This window comes from Cupressus sempervirens, chromosome 5, assembly GCF_028749045.1.
Source record: "Cupressus sempervirens isolate cs-2001-9-10 chromosome 5, ASM2874904v1, whole genome shotgun sequence".
NCBI lineage: Eukaryota > Viridiplantae > Streptophyta > Pinopsida > Cupressales > Cupressaceae > Cupressus > Cupressus sempervirens.
Window position 1 is genome coordinate 646,782,587 of NC_143122.1, and position 16,761 is coordinate 646,799,347.

The window sequence follows — 16,761 nt, forward strand, 5'->3', positions numbered from 1 at the left end:
GAAACAAGGTAACCAAAAAGTGTACCAGTCATCTGAATGGGAGTAGCCTGGAAATCTAATTGTCGGTGATCTACTGTAGCATGGATATGTTGTTGTAGAGGAAGGTCTTTCTTATCAATTTGCTGCAGACACTTAGCAGCATAATGGTTTCCTCCACATATGTAGCAACCTCCCCTAGGTGTTCTTCTATTTTGATCTCCTCGGTTGTTTCCATTCTTGCCACCACCATTTCTAGAATTTTGATTGTTGTTCCAATTTTCCTTATTCCTATCAAAATTCTTGTGTCCTTTGTCTTTCATGTTCCTGATTTTCTGTTTCGTTTCTTTTCCTTTTGCTCCATCATCCCGATACCCTTTTTTATCCTGATATGGCCTGTTATCCTAAAACTTCCTCTTATAGTTCTGGTTGAAGGATTTATAGGATGAAGCATCCTTCAACCTTTGCTCCTGCTTAAGGACTTTACGCAATGCAAAGTCCATGGTTTCAGGCTCCTGCATCTCAACCTCACTATAAATTTCAAGTCACAAGCCCATTACAAACTTTCGCATTCTAAAGAGTTCATCATGTTGATACTGTGGAACATATTTTACCAAATGGAAAAATCGCTCATGATATTGTGCAACATTCATGTTCCCTTGCACTAACTTATAGAAATATGTTGTTTTCCTGTCATAATAAAGCTGAGGTAACCATCATTTTCAAAACAATTGCAAGAATTCTTCCCAAGTTACCTCTCCATGTTGGAATTTCTTTTCAGCCATGACATTCTCTCACCAGTTGGCTGCTTCACCCATTAGCTGATAGGTGGCCCATACTGCTCTAGATTTCCCAGTGTAGTTTCGCACTAGGAAGTACTTCTCCATGCTAATAATCCAAGCATCTGTATCTTCCCCATAAGCTCTTCCATGGAACGTGGGTGGAGTTACCTTCTTGAGATTGTTGCTCAAGTCAGCAGCTATTTGAATCCTATCAGAATTAAGAAGAGCACTTTGACGGTCAGCTTCCACTTTCTGCTCTATTTCAGACCTCCTCAGAGCTTCAGCCATCTTCTCATCCTCACATTTCCTCCTTAGCTCGTCTTCTTGCTTACTTAAAGCTTCAGAGCGTTGATCCTCCTCACGCTTCCTGGTTTCTTCTTCAGCTTGTCTACCTCGAGCCCCTTGCTCTAGGTTGTCCATCCGCTGACTTTGTTGTTGTAACAAAGCCCCCTATTGGGTTAACAGTGTCATTATCTGATCCAACCTCTCATTAGGTTCTTCAGCCCATGCACTACTACTCAACCCAATTTTTCGTTTAGATCTTGTAGCCATGGTAATATTCATAACACCTGTCAAACATAGGCACAATTAGTATAGCAACCCAAGGGCCTAGATTTAAACCATGCACTCTGATACCATATGTAAAGAACCAGTCTAGACTAACTATGCCACATCATCTTCAACTGGAAAATGTGAAAAGAAACAATTAACATAAAAGTGGAAAAGTCACACTATTCATTACAAAAGATAAATAATGCATCATTAAAATTGATCATCATAAATTATTTTACATACATTCATGTCGTGACATACATCATTTCAGTTTTCTTGATCTAGCTTACAGCATTTCAATAGTTACATTAAAATTACAATTTGCTGATCGACATACAACAGTTACATGTTACCCTTTTAGAATGAGCATCAAGTTACAGCTGAACTTAAATGAGTTACAATGTCATAAATAAGTACATCTCAAATGAACAGCTGGGCAATCAAACTAAGATGACTTTCGAATAAGCTCTCCAGTGGTTCCAGTCTCCAAAAGTTGTAGGACGTCTCCCACCTACTTCCCGAGATGGAAGTGTGGCCCAGGTTCTTTAACCTTGCCAACCACGGACTGATGTACTTCCTCGGGACTCTTCCTAACATGAAGAGTTCCCCGACCCTGGCACGAGAAGCCCAGCTCCCCGAAACAAGATGGATCGGATGTATCTGGTGCAACCGTGTAACATTTCGACATTGCAACAATGTGCCTAGTAGTCTAAACATGAAAATGTAGCTGGGAAACAAATAACTACATATCTACTCATATGCAATAAAAGAATACCAAATAGGCATAACCATGTGTCACATATGCAATATTTGGAAAAATAAAATGGCTCGGCCAAGCACTTTCAATCCAGATTTATCTGTAGAAGAAACAAAAACAGAATGCAACCATTCTATAGTACTGGCAGATAGGGAAACTAAACATGAAGATATCCACCTATCTGTCCCGTAAATCGCTACATTGCACCCAACATGAGAGGATATACACTATTATCAAAAGGAGTTCCAACAACATATTTATATTTATTATTAGCCTATCACGAATCAATTGAAATGAAAATACTTCAGACTTTGTACGGTTCAGCCAAATTGAGTACATGTTCACAAGTTAGGCATAATAATAATGGTAATCCTATATATGCATATAAGCATTTAGTTTAACTATATTTACATAGTTAGGCATCCTAGTAATAGACAAGCAAACACCCCAGAACTCAGTTTGAAGCTCCCACAATCTATAAATGATATAGGAGAATACTCATTCTTGCATAAATTAATGGGTTGGCAATCTAGTCATAATAGTATTGGTGCAATGGTGATATAATAGTTTGAGATACCAAGGAAAACACTTTGAGTAATGACAACTCGAAGTCATAAAGGTCATGAGGAACAGGGTAAAACATTTTAAAGTCAGATTATCTACTCGCTAATCCACTAGAGATAACAATTTATTCTACGAAAAATGAGTAATACCAAAACTCCCATTAAAATTATTAGACATTCCTTAAGTAATTGTCATGACATTTTAATCATAACCATATCTAAAATCTGAGTAAGGGAAATCAGCAACTAACATTTTTTAAAGAACAGAAAAATCTTTTTAAAAGATAGGTACAACAAAACGTTTTGTAACAACAACACATTTTTTTTAAAAGATAGGTAGCAGCAAAACGTTTTGTAACAGCAACACGTTTTTAAAGATAGGTAGCAGAAAAACATTTTTAAAGAACATCAAAACATTTTAAAGAACATCAAAATGTTGAAAAGGAAACAACAATAATGTTTTACAATAACATTATCAGCAAGAAGTGCAAAGGTTCAAAGATAACGCTCAAAGCTTAGCAATAAGGCTCAGCAAACACATAGGGCATACAGTAATAATAGCCAGCATATTTTTACTTATAGTCACAGGATTCGATTATGCATTTAGGGTATCATCCATAACATTTTAAAGAACCAGTTCTAGCATAACGTCTAAAGGTTTCAGCATAACGATCTGGGTTTCCAAGACATTCTCTTTCAATAACATGAGCAAACAGAGGAACATTAAACACATTCTCAACTTAGGCAATTAAAGATCTCAGTTTCTAAAATTTCTAGTCCAGATTTCCAATTAAAAATCCATACAGAGCACACTATACAGGAATCACTCTTGAAGCAATTATTTTCCATCATATGCAAAAATGTAAACAGAGAAATGTAAAACTTGAAGGAACCTGGAGTTTTAGACCATAGCTGTGTCTGCTATCTGCTCCCTCTACCACTACTTCTCAGTGCCGACCCAACCGTAACTGTCTCCCCTTGCTCAGCTCCCCTCTATCTCTGTGTTTTTTTTTTAATCTTTCCAAAACCCCCTTTTTAAAAAAACCCATCTCTTCCTCAAATAAAATGTGTAACTAACCTAATGACCTCCTTAAATTTCAGGTTTTAAAAATAATAAAAACAATGGTAAACTCGTGTGCTTTATGATGCTAGCAAGGGATGATATGTTAGTTTACTTTAAATGTCTTTTTATTTTTGTTATAAAGAACTCACTTATAAACCATTGACTCAGGCCAAGTCCCATTTTCTTGCTTAGCCTATTTTTGATAGCACTAACCACTCAACTTTTTGTAGAACAATTTGTGGAGTAGGTAGCCCCATGAATGCTAAAGTTTGTTTCTTATTTTTAAGAAACCTCTTAAAGATTATTTTTAAATCATAGTATGAGTAATTTTTTTAAAAAAATATTTAGAAATAAAATTACAAGTGAATAAAAAAGTGATGAATAAAATACGATGAAGACATGTGTAGTTTTTCACAATAAATATAGTTTTCATGCATTTCTACACCCCCCTCCCCTCCCCACGACCACCACCATTTTCCCATATCTTAAATTTTCAATTCATAGATAATAGTTTCTTTAGTAAAGTAGGAGAAGAGTCCAATTCATCCTTTTTTTTAGATTAGAAGTTATTGGAACATTTTAATGGATTAAGTTTAAGAAAAAATTATACTATTTTAATCGCTTGTGATTAACTAACTAGTGATTAAATTATTTTATGTCAATGAATAATGATTCAAAAAAAATCTTTTTAATTTTATTTTTTCAATTTTTTGTATACTATACATGTTGATTTTTAACTTTTTAAATTATCAAAATTCCTTTTATGAATTGTGATTGGTTAAAATGTTTAAGATCTTAAGATATACCATAATTTTTAATTTTAATTTTTAAACTTAAGTGATGCATCAACCATTTAAGCAATTTTTTATTATATTTGAGAAATATTTATTTTTCTATTAATTAACTAATATATTTACAACTATTCAAGAATTAAAAATTTGAAGTGTAGCGCACTAACACATGTCTTTGATAATGGTCATTTAAGAATTTAGAATTTTACGCAAAGTTACAACAACCATTCCAATATTTTACAAAATTTATATAATGTATAAAAGGTCCATCATTTCATTCACTTTTCAATCCTTAATTGGTTCATAACTATTTATATTATCAGTCCTATACTCAATAATTTTTTAAGATTATCTATCTCTCTTTTTTTGTCTTTTTTCTTTGTTTTCTCCTTCATTCTAAATATTAATCCGAACGTTGGTATGTAGATATATTATTTGGACTAAATATTTTTTATCATTGTGATCTTGTTTAACAAGTGCCACATAGTGGCTTATTACTTGCCTTTAATAGTATTAATTTTAATTTTGATATAAATTTAGTTGTAATTTTATTATATATTTATTATATGTATCAAATATATTAACTGGACTTTCATAATTTTATATATTTTATATATAATTGATTATGTACAATCATGTAGTTGTGGCAAATTGTTCAGATTAAGAAGTATCATTTTTTGTAACCAACACATTAATTCACATAAGATTGAAGGATTAGAAATAAGTTGAATACTAATTTTAATACTTTGACAGTATATTATTAAATATAATAATTGAAACAATAATTTTTGTGTACTATGCTACATAATTTGAAAAAAAATGTATTCAATTTTGTTTTATAATATATTATTTTTGAAAGTTTATAATATAATATTAAAATTTAAATAATGATAATTGAAAGAACTATTTGTTAAATACTAGTAGTGGATGAATGGATAAATACAATATAAAACATTTAGCAATGGTATTAAAAATTTTAATATAATAATATATTATATATCTTTCAAACAAAAGTAGAAGAATTGGAGGAATAACACTGACCTAAGAGTTGTAATAAATAATTAAAGTAAATGATTAAAATATTTAAAAAAATATTTCAATGTATTTCTTTATAATCAAACAAACTATTTATAATAATTCTAGAAAATAAGAAATATAAATAATTGATTATATTATTATAATATATAGTTTTCTATTCTAAAATCCATATACAATAATTGAAGTGTTCAAAAATCGCTTTGAACAAAATAGATAACAAATGTGTTAAAAATTAGGAATAAGACAAATAATTCAAATGTTCTATAAAATGATACTTCCCTCACAAATCGCCAACTTTCATCCAATTAGAATATTTATTTATTTATTTATTTATTTTAAAGTTAAAAAATTGACATGTATTTTTTCATAAAAATATGGAATGAAATGAATTTTTATTGGTAGAATAGAGATAATTTAATAAAAAGTTAACATGAGTATTCCAAAAAAAATGACATAATAGTACTTATCCTATCGGCAAGTGCTAATAAGGTGTTAGGAATAATTAGATACTTACTAGCAAGGTACCAAAATTTAATTGTATTTTTAAAAAAAAACTATATATAATATATTGTGGTTTGAATCCAAATATCAACTATTGAGAAAAGGTAATATTCTAATGTTGTTCTTGTTAACTTGAACCTATAGTCTGTTGTTCGTGTTCTCTTCAAAATATTCACTCACAAAATACAAAATAGAGCTACTATTTTTCAATAACTATGTTGACTTTGGTGTAAAAAAACCCACAAAATATGCATTACTATTATGGATGTTAGGTTCCAATAATCTAGGAGGAGCTAAAAAGGATAATAAAGTTGGAAAAAAAATGCCAAATCATTGGAGTTGAATCCAAGATTCCCTACATAAAAGGAAATATGATAGCAATATCCTTGTACTTGAGGCCTTTAGATAAACGTTCTTTGATAGAAAATTTTACAACCTTTGCACTAATTGACATAGTGTTTTACAATATGTATGATTTAGAGCCCTAGTTGTCTGATCCCTTCACCCTTTTAGATCATCCTGAAGGAAATTTAGATTGCATTTGACTGCGCAATATCTTGCTTGACTGAGATTTAGGAATTGAATCCATAAAGTAGACATGATGCAGTTTCTTGTAAAACACCACCTATCTGCCATTCACAAATTTCAAAAAAGACTTTAATCACCATCTCCTACAAGTTCAATCATTAAATCCATATTTTTATGACAGATGTATTCAATTTTAGCATTCACGTCTTTGGCCAAGAATTTCTTAATCTCCTCAGTAGTTATCTCATGGCCACTAGATGTGACCAAAAATGCTACTGGCACCTCTCCTACAACTTCATCTTTTTGCCTATGCCAAACAATTTTATGGGTACAATCATAATAGATAACAATGAATAGTTATGGTTTTAACAATAATTAACAAAATTGAAGAAATGAGACTGTTGGTTAGATAGCCAAACTTATGGGACTACTGCCACATCTGCAATAAAGGGATGTTTCACTACAATGGCTTCTAGTTCTGCAAGAGCCACCTGTTTATAAGCATAGTTATTTCAATTGTAAATATTACGTACTAGCCATTGATTTTTATGTTAGTAAAATTGACTTAAACATCATTTTTTAAGTTAAATTTTTTTCTTAATTTGTGATATATAAGAATGACCATATGAATATAACACACAGAAATATCTACTACTACTATCAACCGTTTCACAATTCACTAACTAAAGAAAGAACTTCAATAGTATAAGAAGCAAATTGAACCTGGAATTCTTTATATTTGATGACCTCCTTCACACGGTCTACAATGAAAAGCTCTTCATTCTCATCAATATAACCAATGTCACCTATGTGTAACCACCCATTGGTGTCTATGGTCTTCTCTGTGGCCTCTAGATTGTTTAGATACCCTGCTTGTTTCACGATTATTAATATTCTATACAATTTTCAAGCTTGTATTTTTCATTATATGATGGGAAACAAATTGTGTATAAAAATGATGAAATTTGTATTGCATTAGAGAGTATTTTTATATCACACTAGCAAAGATAAAGATGGGAACAATTTAATGGAGTGTCATGTGCATGCCTTTCATTAGTTGTGGGTCGCGAATGCAGATCTCCCCTAATTGTGAATGAGGGAGTGAGATTTCGGTGTTCAAATCAATAACCTTCATCTGGGCATTCCTAATGACTGTTCCAGCTGAGCCAGATTTTACTGAGAATGATTTCTTTGCAAATGCAAGGCTCATGGCCAGTACCGGTCCTGCTTCTGTCATGCCATATCCCTATATACCATCATTAATAGAGTTAATAGTAATAAGTTAAATCAATATCATTACCCTTATCTAATCATTCTTAAATGGTATATTTTAAACGTTGATTAATTTATTCAATGTATTGAAATCATAAAGTTATTTTGGAGAAGCTAATATAATTTAGGGGATGTAAACTGAACTTCAATAGTATGAGGTTAAATCAATTTGATTACCTTTACGTCATCATGTACATGTCTATGTGCTTTAAATGGTACATTTTGAACATTGATTTGTTTGTTCAATTTATTAAAATTATAGATCTTTGGAAGAGCTAATATAATTTAGATGAAAGATGTAACCAAACAAAATAAGGCTTACATTAGATCAATAATGGTTCACTTGTATATTTAGTAGTCAAGAAAAAAGTTACTAATTTTAACAATTGTGCAATTTTATTTGTATCTATTTGTGCGTAAGTATTCACTAATTGAAAAAAAAGGCATTACTAATCAGAGCAATTGCATAACTTTATTGATACCCTACTATTAGTAGAACTACTTCTGCATAAGTATTAAAACACTAAAAAAATGGTTACAAACTAGAATAATTGTACATGGTATTATACTACCATTGGAACATTTGTGCATAAGTATTCAGTGATTAACAAATAACTTACAAATAGAACAATTTTGTCACTTTATTAGTATTATGTTGTCCAAATTTTTAGATGGTCAAAATGAATGACTAATAGAATAATAAAGAAAGACCATCACTTTGAAAAGACTATTTTTTACCTTTGCAACATAAAAATCCTTCCTTATTCATTCCTTTGAAATATATAAAATTGAAATAATAACTATAAGCTCCTAAATTTATAATCTAGCATCACCCTTTTACATTATTTTAATTTTTTCAACATTGATAATAGATTATTGAATGATTTCAAAAAATCTATACATTTATTTCTCTAACTTTTCTTAGGTACCACCTAATTCAACTTTTAGATTATTTTAATTTTTTCAACACTGATAATAGATTATTGAATGATTTCAAAAAAAATCTATATATTTATTTCTATAACTCTTCTTAGATACCACCTAATTCCATGATTAATTTTTTTTTCATTTGTTCAACATTGATAACAAATTATTGAATGATATCATAAAAAGTCTATTTATTTATTTCTATAACTCTTCTTAGATACCACCTAATTCCATGATTAAATTATTTTAATATTTTGAAAATTGATAATAAATTATTGAATGATTTCAAAATAAAATCTATATATTTATTGCTATAACTCTTCTTAGATACCACCTAATTTTTTACCTTTGCAACATAAAAATCCTTCCTTATTCATTCCTTTGAAATATTTAAAATTGAAATAATAAATATAAGCTCTTAATATTATTTATCTATCATTGCTCTTTTGAATTATTTTAATTTTTTCAACATTGATAATAACTTATTGAGTGGTTTTAAAATTAAAAAAAACTATATCTATATATATATATATATATATATATATATATATATATATATATATATATATATATATATATATATATATATATATATATATATATATATATATATATATTTTTAGGAATGCGCCCGGTAAACTTTTTAACGTGGTAAACTTTTTACCGTGACCGGTAGCGCTGGCGCGACACGCCCACCGGTACCACCAACGCTTTGACCTGGAGCTATGAACTAGTGAGGCCACAAAATATTTATAGAACTCTTCTTAGATACCACCATGATCAAGTTTTACCACCTAATTTCACAATTAAATTATTTTATTTTTTTGAACACTCATAATAGATTATTGAATGATTTCAAAAAGAAATCTATATATTTATTCCTATAACTCTTCTTAGATACCACCTATTTGCGCAATTTTTTATTATTTTAATTTTTTCAATATTGATAATAGACTATTGCATGATTTCAAAAAAATATCTATATATTTATTTCCATAACTCTTTTCATATACCACCTAATTCCAAGATTAATCAAAAGTTCACAAATCTGTAATTTTGATAATCACAGTTATATGCATATTTATTTGGGCTATCCTTAAACATCACACACAAAATAAGAAATTAAGCTTGTAAGAAATAAATCAACTTTTACTATTTAACACTTCTAACCTATAAATTAACCTTAGTGTGATATTTAAACGATCCAACTTATTTCTACATAAAACATAAATCTTAAGAATAAAAACTTAAGCAACTAAATCAAAAAAATGAAAACATTGGTCTTTTAGGAAGTTTCTAACCTGGGCAAGAGTTGCATTTGGAATCTTCGCTTGCAGCGCCGCCTCCAAATCTTTTCCAAGAGGCGCAGCACCCGACATGAGCATTCTCACAGAAGGCACCAAAGGCGCAAAACTCACTATCAACTCTAATAACACACCCATCTCGAATTTCTCCACTATCAAAACGGCGGCGCCGCTTCTGAGGGAGCAGAGCAGCATATTGAGAGAATAAATGTGAAAAAGCGGCAGCAAGCACAACATGACGTCATCAGAGCGGAGATACATGTTGGGATTTTCTCCGTCCACCTGCTGAGCAACGTTAGAAACGAGTGCTGAATGTGTTAACATCACACCCTTTGGAAGCCCAGTCGTACCAGAAGAAAATGGCAGCGCCACCACCTCTTCCACCCACTTCATTTTCCATTTCGCACACTATTTTGAATCATCAAAACATCTAATGGTTAAAAACTAATTATTCTAATTATTCATTATTAGTAAACAAAGGTTAATTTTAACATCACTATAGAAAAGAGTTATTACGTTGTTCTTGAGCTACAATCATTTACAAGTAGAGTATTGAATTTGTGTTAGATACAATATACATTATTTCTAAATATTAAGTATTATTAGATGTCATTTGATTGTTATCTTGAAAAAATATATTTAGTGTCATTATATTTTTAATAATCATTATTTTTCTATATTGTCATGTACATTATTATTTAAAAGCTTTAAAAGTTCAAATTTATTAATAAAAGAATACAAAGCTTAAAGTTTATTATTGAGAAAAGAAAATAACTTCATAGAATCCATCTCCCAAATAACATGTTTCCAACCTAACATGCAAGCTTTTTCCAATGTAACACGAAGGACATTAGTTATTTGTCCTAGTTTTTGTTGTCATAGAAAGTAGAACCATGTATAACCAAAACTATCCCAACTAATACCCACAATCTTGGATGTTCTAGGGATATCCTTAGAGGAATTATTAATATGTTTTTCAAGAATAACCTTTGGAGGACGTATCCATTGACTATGCATATCAAGCCCAACATATGAGTCAAAGTGAAATGTTGGAAAAGCATTACATTCATAAGAGTAAGGGCCTAATCGAAAGAGCCTTTTGCAGGAAGAGTATCTTGTATTGAAGTTAACACTCAATGCCAAACATACTCATTTAGATGTTGATGATCATAGAAAACACAATCATTTCTATATAAGTCCATTAAATTAAAGTGTTTCTTACTCTCTTATGAGGGTAGCAATAGCATACTTTTTTCACACTTAGAGATTTCTCCTTATTCTTCATTAAGACCATTTTTTATTTTTTTCTTTTGAGAATTTTTGTTCCATTAGTTCTCTTATTTTCTCTTTGGGATAAATTACATTTGTACATGGGTATGTAACATGGCCTAATATTTGGACTATCAATTCAATGATCTTGGAAACCAAAAACAATGTTAATAGTTTTGCAAAGGTGTATATTTCACATGTGTATCATGAGGCAAATAAGGTTACTAACGTGTGTGCTAACCTAGCTATTAAGTCATTATTGTTTGGCTAGGGAAAAGTAATTTTAATACAAACCTTAGAGTAGTATTAAATTATGATAAGACACATTGGTATGGAGATTTGGTCAATATTTTGGGTAATGATAGGAAAGAAAAGAATTAGTAATATCAATTTATTATATAGCACAAATGGATTCATCATTCTCAAGGGCATCATTATCAAACTTGCTTCAAATATTTTATTTTCTATTCTATCAGTTGTTATTTTTATTTGGGTTTTTCTCAGCAAGTTTCCTAAGCTTCTTTTCTAGAGCTATTTGTGCTACAATATGGGTGGGAAATTGAAAAGGAGAGAGCCTCCAAACTATATGAAGTGGAAGAAGGAGTTTGACATTTAGAAAAAGATGATTGGTAGTAATCTTGTGTCATTTATGGAATAGATTCATGGATTTAATGTCAATACAACAAATTTTATTGAAAGTGGAAGCAGGGTATTGTCCTCATGTATGGCAAGAAGGTTAGGGTTACTATCGAGCTTATTACTGAGGTGTCGGGTCTCAAAATGAAAGGTAAAAATTTCTTCTACAATAGGAAAATCTCTAAGAAGATTACTATTATTTTTCTCAAAGATGTTGAGGAGGATGATAAATCTTGTTAATGATTCTAGTGGGTTCTATGATGTTGGGTTGAATTAACTGATTTGGTGAAGAGTTATGGTGGCTATCATGAAGTACATTACTCTTTATGGAAAATATAAAAGGGCTCATTCATATCATCTTGTTTTCCTTAACCATTTTAGACACAAGAAAGGGTTTCCTTTCCTTTTTACTTAGTAAATTCTCTTAGTCAGAGTACTTCTACTCATAAGGTGAAACGTAGGAACCGAGTGCTAAATGAGGGTTTAATCCTCCTAATTTCATAATACATTAGGGATGTAAGGTCCCTAAGCTACTCCATCTAGGGATTCAAGGCAAGGATGATGTGAAGGATTCCACTCCTAGGTCAAGCAAAAGTTAAGGTAAGAGAGAAAAGGGTTGAACGGAAATGTTTGCATCATCCTCTACTAATAAACAACAGATTATGGAGGTTAATGATATGCATACTAAGTTTGAAGGTGATAGTCAAGATGGGTATAATAATGTTACAGTCATGGTTGAGAATGGAAATAGTGGCAATGGTATGGAGACTAAAGAGGAGGAGATTAGTGGTGATGATTAGACTCCTAAGGAGGATAAACAAACCCCTATCTCCTCTTTGAAATTTAAAGTATCTTCTCATGTTCCCCAAAAGTCTCGTATGTAGACTAAGGAGAAAATTTCTTCTACTATACACAACAAGAATAAAGGAAAAAATTGGGACATAGATAGTGGTATGATAGTGTGGGAGAGGGCCCCTCTTCTTGATAATTACAAGTGCTCTATTGATCATGACATGCCAATGTCTCGAGCGAATAAACATGACATGGAAAAATTAGGCTATTGCAAGAGGGGAGGAATAAAATAGTTATGGAAGAAAAAGGGGAGGAAAAGACTACCAGAAACATCGCTCTTTTGAATACTTTGGACCTAGATGAGTATAAAGTTAAATTGGTTGTTGAAGATTTTCAGGATAAGTATGATCCACTTGTGTGTTTACTAAAAATGGCTAAGGCTATCTTTATGTACTCCTTATACCTCAAGAAAGTACCAGTATTTCAAGGAAATTAAATCTCTATAGCTGAAGTACACAACCCTAGTGGCCAAATTGATGATATCCAAGACTATTTCCACATTTATAAGGTTATGAAGGAGATTTTTGGTGATGGTGGTCTAGAGAAGAGGCTCAATGACTTGAAGGAGAGATTGAAGGATCTAGATATTAATATGGTGATCCCCATTTAAAAATTCCATGATATTCTTATCTCCTCAATTGATTGTCTCCATAAAGTGTTAGGTATGATGGAAGTTATCTTCAATTCTCCTTTAATCCTAGATGTGGAGGTTGGCAATATGCTTGGAAAGATATGTGGTCCATGGAAATGAAATTGCACTATGATGAGGGAGTTGGTGGTTGATGCTCCTTAGACTCTTCTTGATCTAAAGTCTTTTGTGTATAACATGTCAGGTTTGAATTAGGACATGGTGGCTTATATTGAAGGGCTACTTTGATGTGTATCTCAATTCTTTCTTCTAAGTTTTGATTTTTGGTTGTTACTTTTTTTGGGGGGTTTATTTGTTGGTGTTTTTGTTTATAGCATAATCCCTTTTTGTGTCTCTTAAAATATCTCTATGTTACCTTTTGGAATAGGGTCTCAAGTCCCCTCAAAACCTATTTTTTCAATTAATCAAAAGCATGGTCTGATATTTGGGACTTATCATTTCCATCTTGTACATTCTCCCTATATTGCACTAAAGTAGAGTCTTGGTGTGAAAAAGATGTTATATATCAACTCTTATAGGTGAATCAATTTCTTGTATTTGTCATATCATATTTTCATCATCAAATTTTGATTGAGGTATTGAATTTAATTTTATTTAATTTTTACCTTTAATTTCCTTTATTATCAATAGCCATAGCTCATGAATACTTGGATTTTAATATTGTTCATTTTTTTGTACTAGTTGAAAAATAGTGAAAAGCATATATTTTTCATTACATATTTTTTGGTGAACCCAAACCTTCCCAAATGACCATCTTTTGAATTGGAGTTTAAAATTTAACATATTTTAAGTAGTATACCTAGGGTAGAAGCAAGAAGTTGGGTCTCAATTTCACAAAAGTCTATAGCTTGAGACCATGCTCTTTTAGAAATGGGTACCACATTTTAAAAAAATGGGCACCCCTATTAGGCTTGAGTGCTCGATCTGAAATTCAAAATATGGAAACCCATTTTTTTTAAATCAAGAGCTCAATTTTTGATAAGTAGGAGATAATTTTCCACAGTAAATCAAATTGTGATATTGTTATCAGGATTTAACTGTGTGATTTTGAGTCAAACTCATTGACCCATGTTTCATGAGTAGTGATTCAACATGAATCCATCTCTTATGATAATAAATGGAACACATGGCACTCATTGGATCTAGGTGATGCTCACAGGTGTGAAGCATCGGGACTTCCCAGGAGGTCACCCATCCCAGTACTACTCAAGCCTGGGCGCCCTTAACTACAGAGTTTCCTCCATGGTTAAACCCAAAGCTTGCAACCCCATTTGCAAAACCTTCACCAAGTGTTGTGCCTTATGAACCATTCATTAGAAAGCCCCTTAAGCTCATCAATTGATAAGTAGGAGATAATTTTCCACAGTAAGTCAAATTGTGATATTGCTATCAGGATTTAACTGTGTGATTTTGAGTCAAACTCATTGACCCATGTTTCATGAGTAGTGATTCAACATGAATCCATCTCTCATGAGAATAAATGGAACATTTAGCACTAGATACTACAAACGACGCTAGAGACTGTGATGCGGCCGAATCTGAGATGCGGGAGCCAAAATTTGTAGCAAATATCGATGCAGAAGTTTGTAGAGATCAGCCAAAAAACCACTGTTGATGCTGGGCAATGAGCTCTTTGGGCTGAGAGTTAAGTGGGTTTATCCCACATTGAGCCTGCGGTGGGTTTTAACCTTTTTAAAATGAAACCCGTGCACACTCAACTGAAACGAGTAAAGCCCATTGTGTGTGATTGATCTAACCCTTGAGGCCAAAATTTGTATGAATATCGCTGCATGAATGGTATTGCCAGTGTGCCAAATAAATAAGATAACCCCACGGATTTAATATGAAACCCTGCGACAAAGAAAATACCTCTGAAAATGGCAGATCTGGGGTGTGATGGCCCGGGTCTGCTAAAAAAAATTACTTCTCCAAAATTTTGCAAATAATAGACAGAAAATAAATGTAGAGAAATGAAAAATTGCAGATCTAAAATTAATTAAATCTGTGAAAAAAGATCATACCCATACTGCAAATTAGGGCCTCCGAGTTTCGATTTGCAAAAAATTTTGCCTCACGGTCAACTTTGGGCCAATGTAGCCGAGTTTACAGTCAATTTTCATTGGTTCAACATTTTGGACACAATGGTGAGGTCAGATCTTACTCTAGACGCTCCCAAATTTTGCAGCACTCCAGATTCGAGCTAAGGTGATGAAGCAAGCAAGGTCTCAAACGGCTATGTGATGAGAAAATCTCCAAGTTGCTTTGATACCATGTAAGAATTTTCCTAAGGGAAAAATTCACCCAAGAACTAAGAACTCAAACACAAGCACATAGTACACCAAAGAGAGAGAGAGTATGATCAAAATAACAATGTATTCAATAACTAGTTCATGAGAGTACACTAGGAGTGCCTGTATATAAAGGCCTCTAAGATACATCTAGAATGTCTTGTAATCAACACCATGATGTGTCATACAACCAAGCACATGTCCACCAGATATGGTTTATCCTCCATTAAGCATGGAAGTAAGTGTGGTGATGAGAGGATAAGTCTACAAGGGTGTGACACGCAAAATAGTGTTGTAGAAACCATGTGCTAAAATAGAGTTGAGTACTCCTATGTTGTCTACATGACAACTCAAAAAGCTGAACAAACTCCTAAGTGTCTCACAAATAAAAATAATAAAATAATGCAAAATAATATAATAATGCATTAACCTAAGTAAACTTAAGTAAGTGTATATAGTAAAGTATGTATTTAGACCAAAAAATCTAATTGGTGGAAAGATGGCCAGTTTTGCAATTATCATAGAAATAGGGGTCATGGTACTGATAATTTATATAAACTTAAGGATGTCATTCAAGATCTTATTGATGAGCGGAAAGTTGTCACTAATGTCTTAGTTAAGAGCATTGATCATAAGACTTTTAAGAAACCATTGCCTAAGTACGAAAAAGGAGAGACATTGAAGGCTAATAAGAAGGGAAATGATGCTAAGATAAATTACACATATTCCAACACATACAAAATTATCAACATGTTGGAACCTATTGAGAATGTCTACATGATCGGTCCTAAGTTTGATGAAGAACCTAATTATGACACAGATGATGAAAGGCCTAAGGTGGTCTTGAGAACATTCAATCCTCCTCAATATTTTAAAGACACTTGGCCTAGGGCTTCCCTTAGGATGGTGGATTCTTATTCTTCTCATGGTGAGACCTTAAAAGTTGTCACTTGGGGAAAATATAAGGTTGTTCTTAAAGTGGCTAATGATCCCAAACAAGCATCCTCTTCTAA

At 31.9% G+C, this 16,761-nt stretch overlaps 1 pseudogene; it reads right to left on the minus strand.

Annotated features, from left to right (window-relative positions):
* Positions 1–6,537: 6,537 nt before the first annotated feature.
* On the minus strand, positions 6,538–10,444 carry LOC149557567 (4-coumarate--CoA ligase-like; annotated as a pseudogene).
* Positions 10,445–16,761: the final 6,317 nt, after the last annotated feature.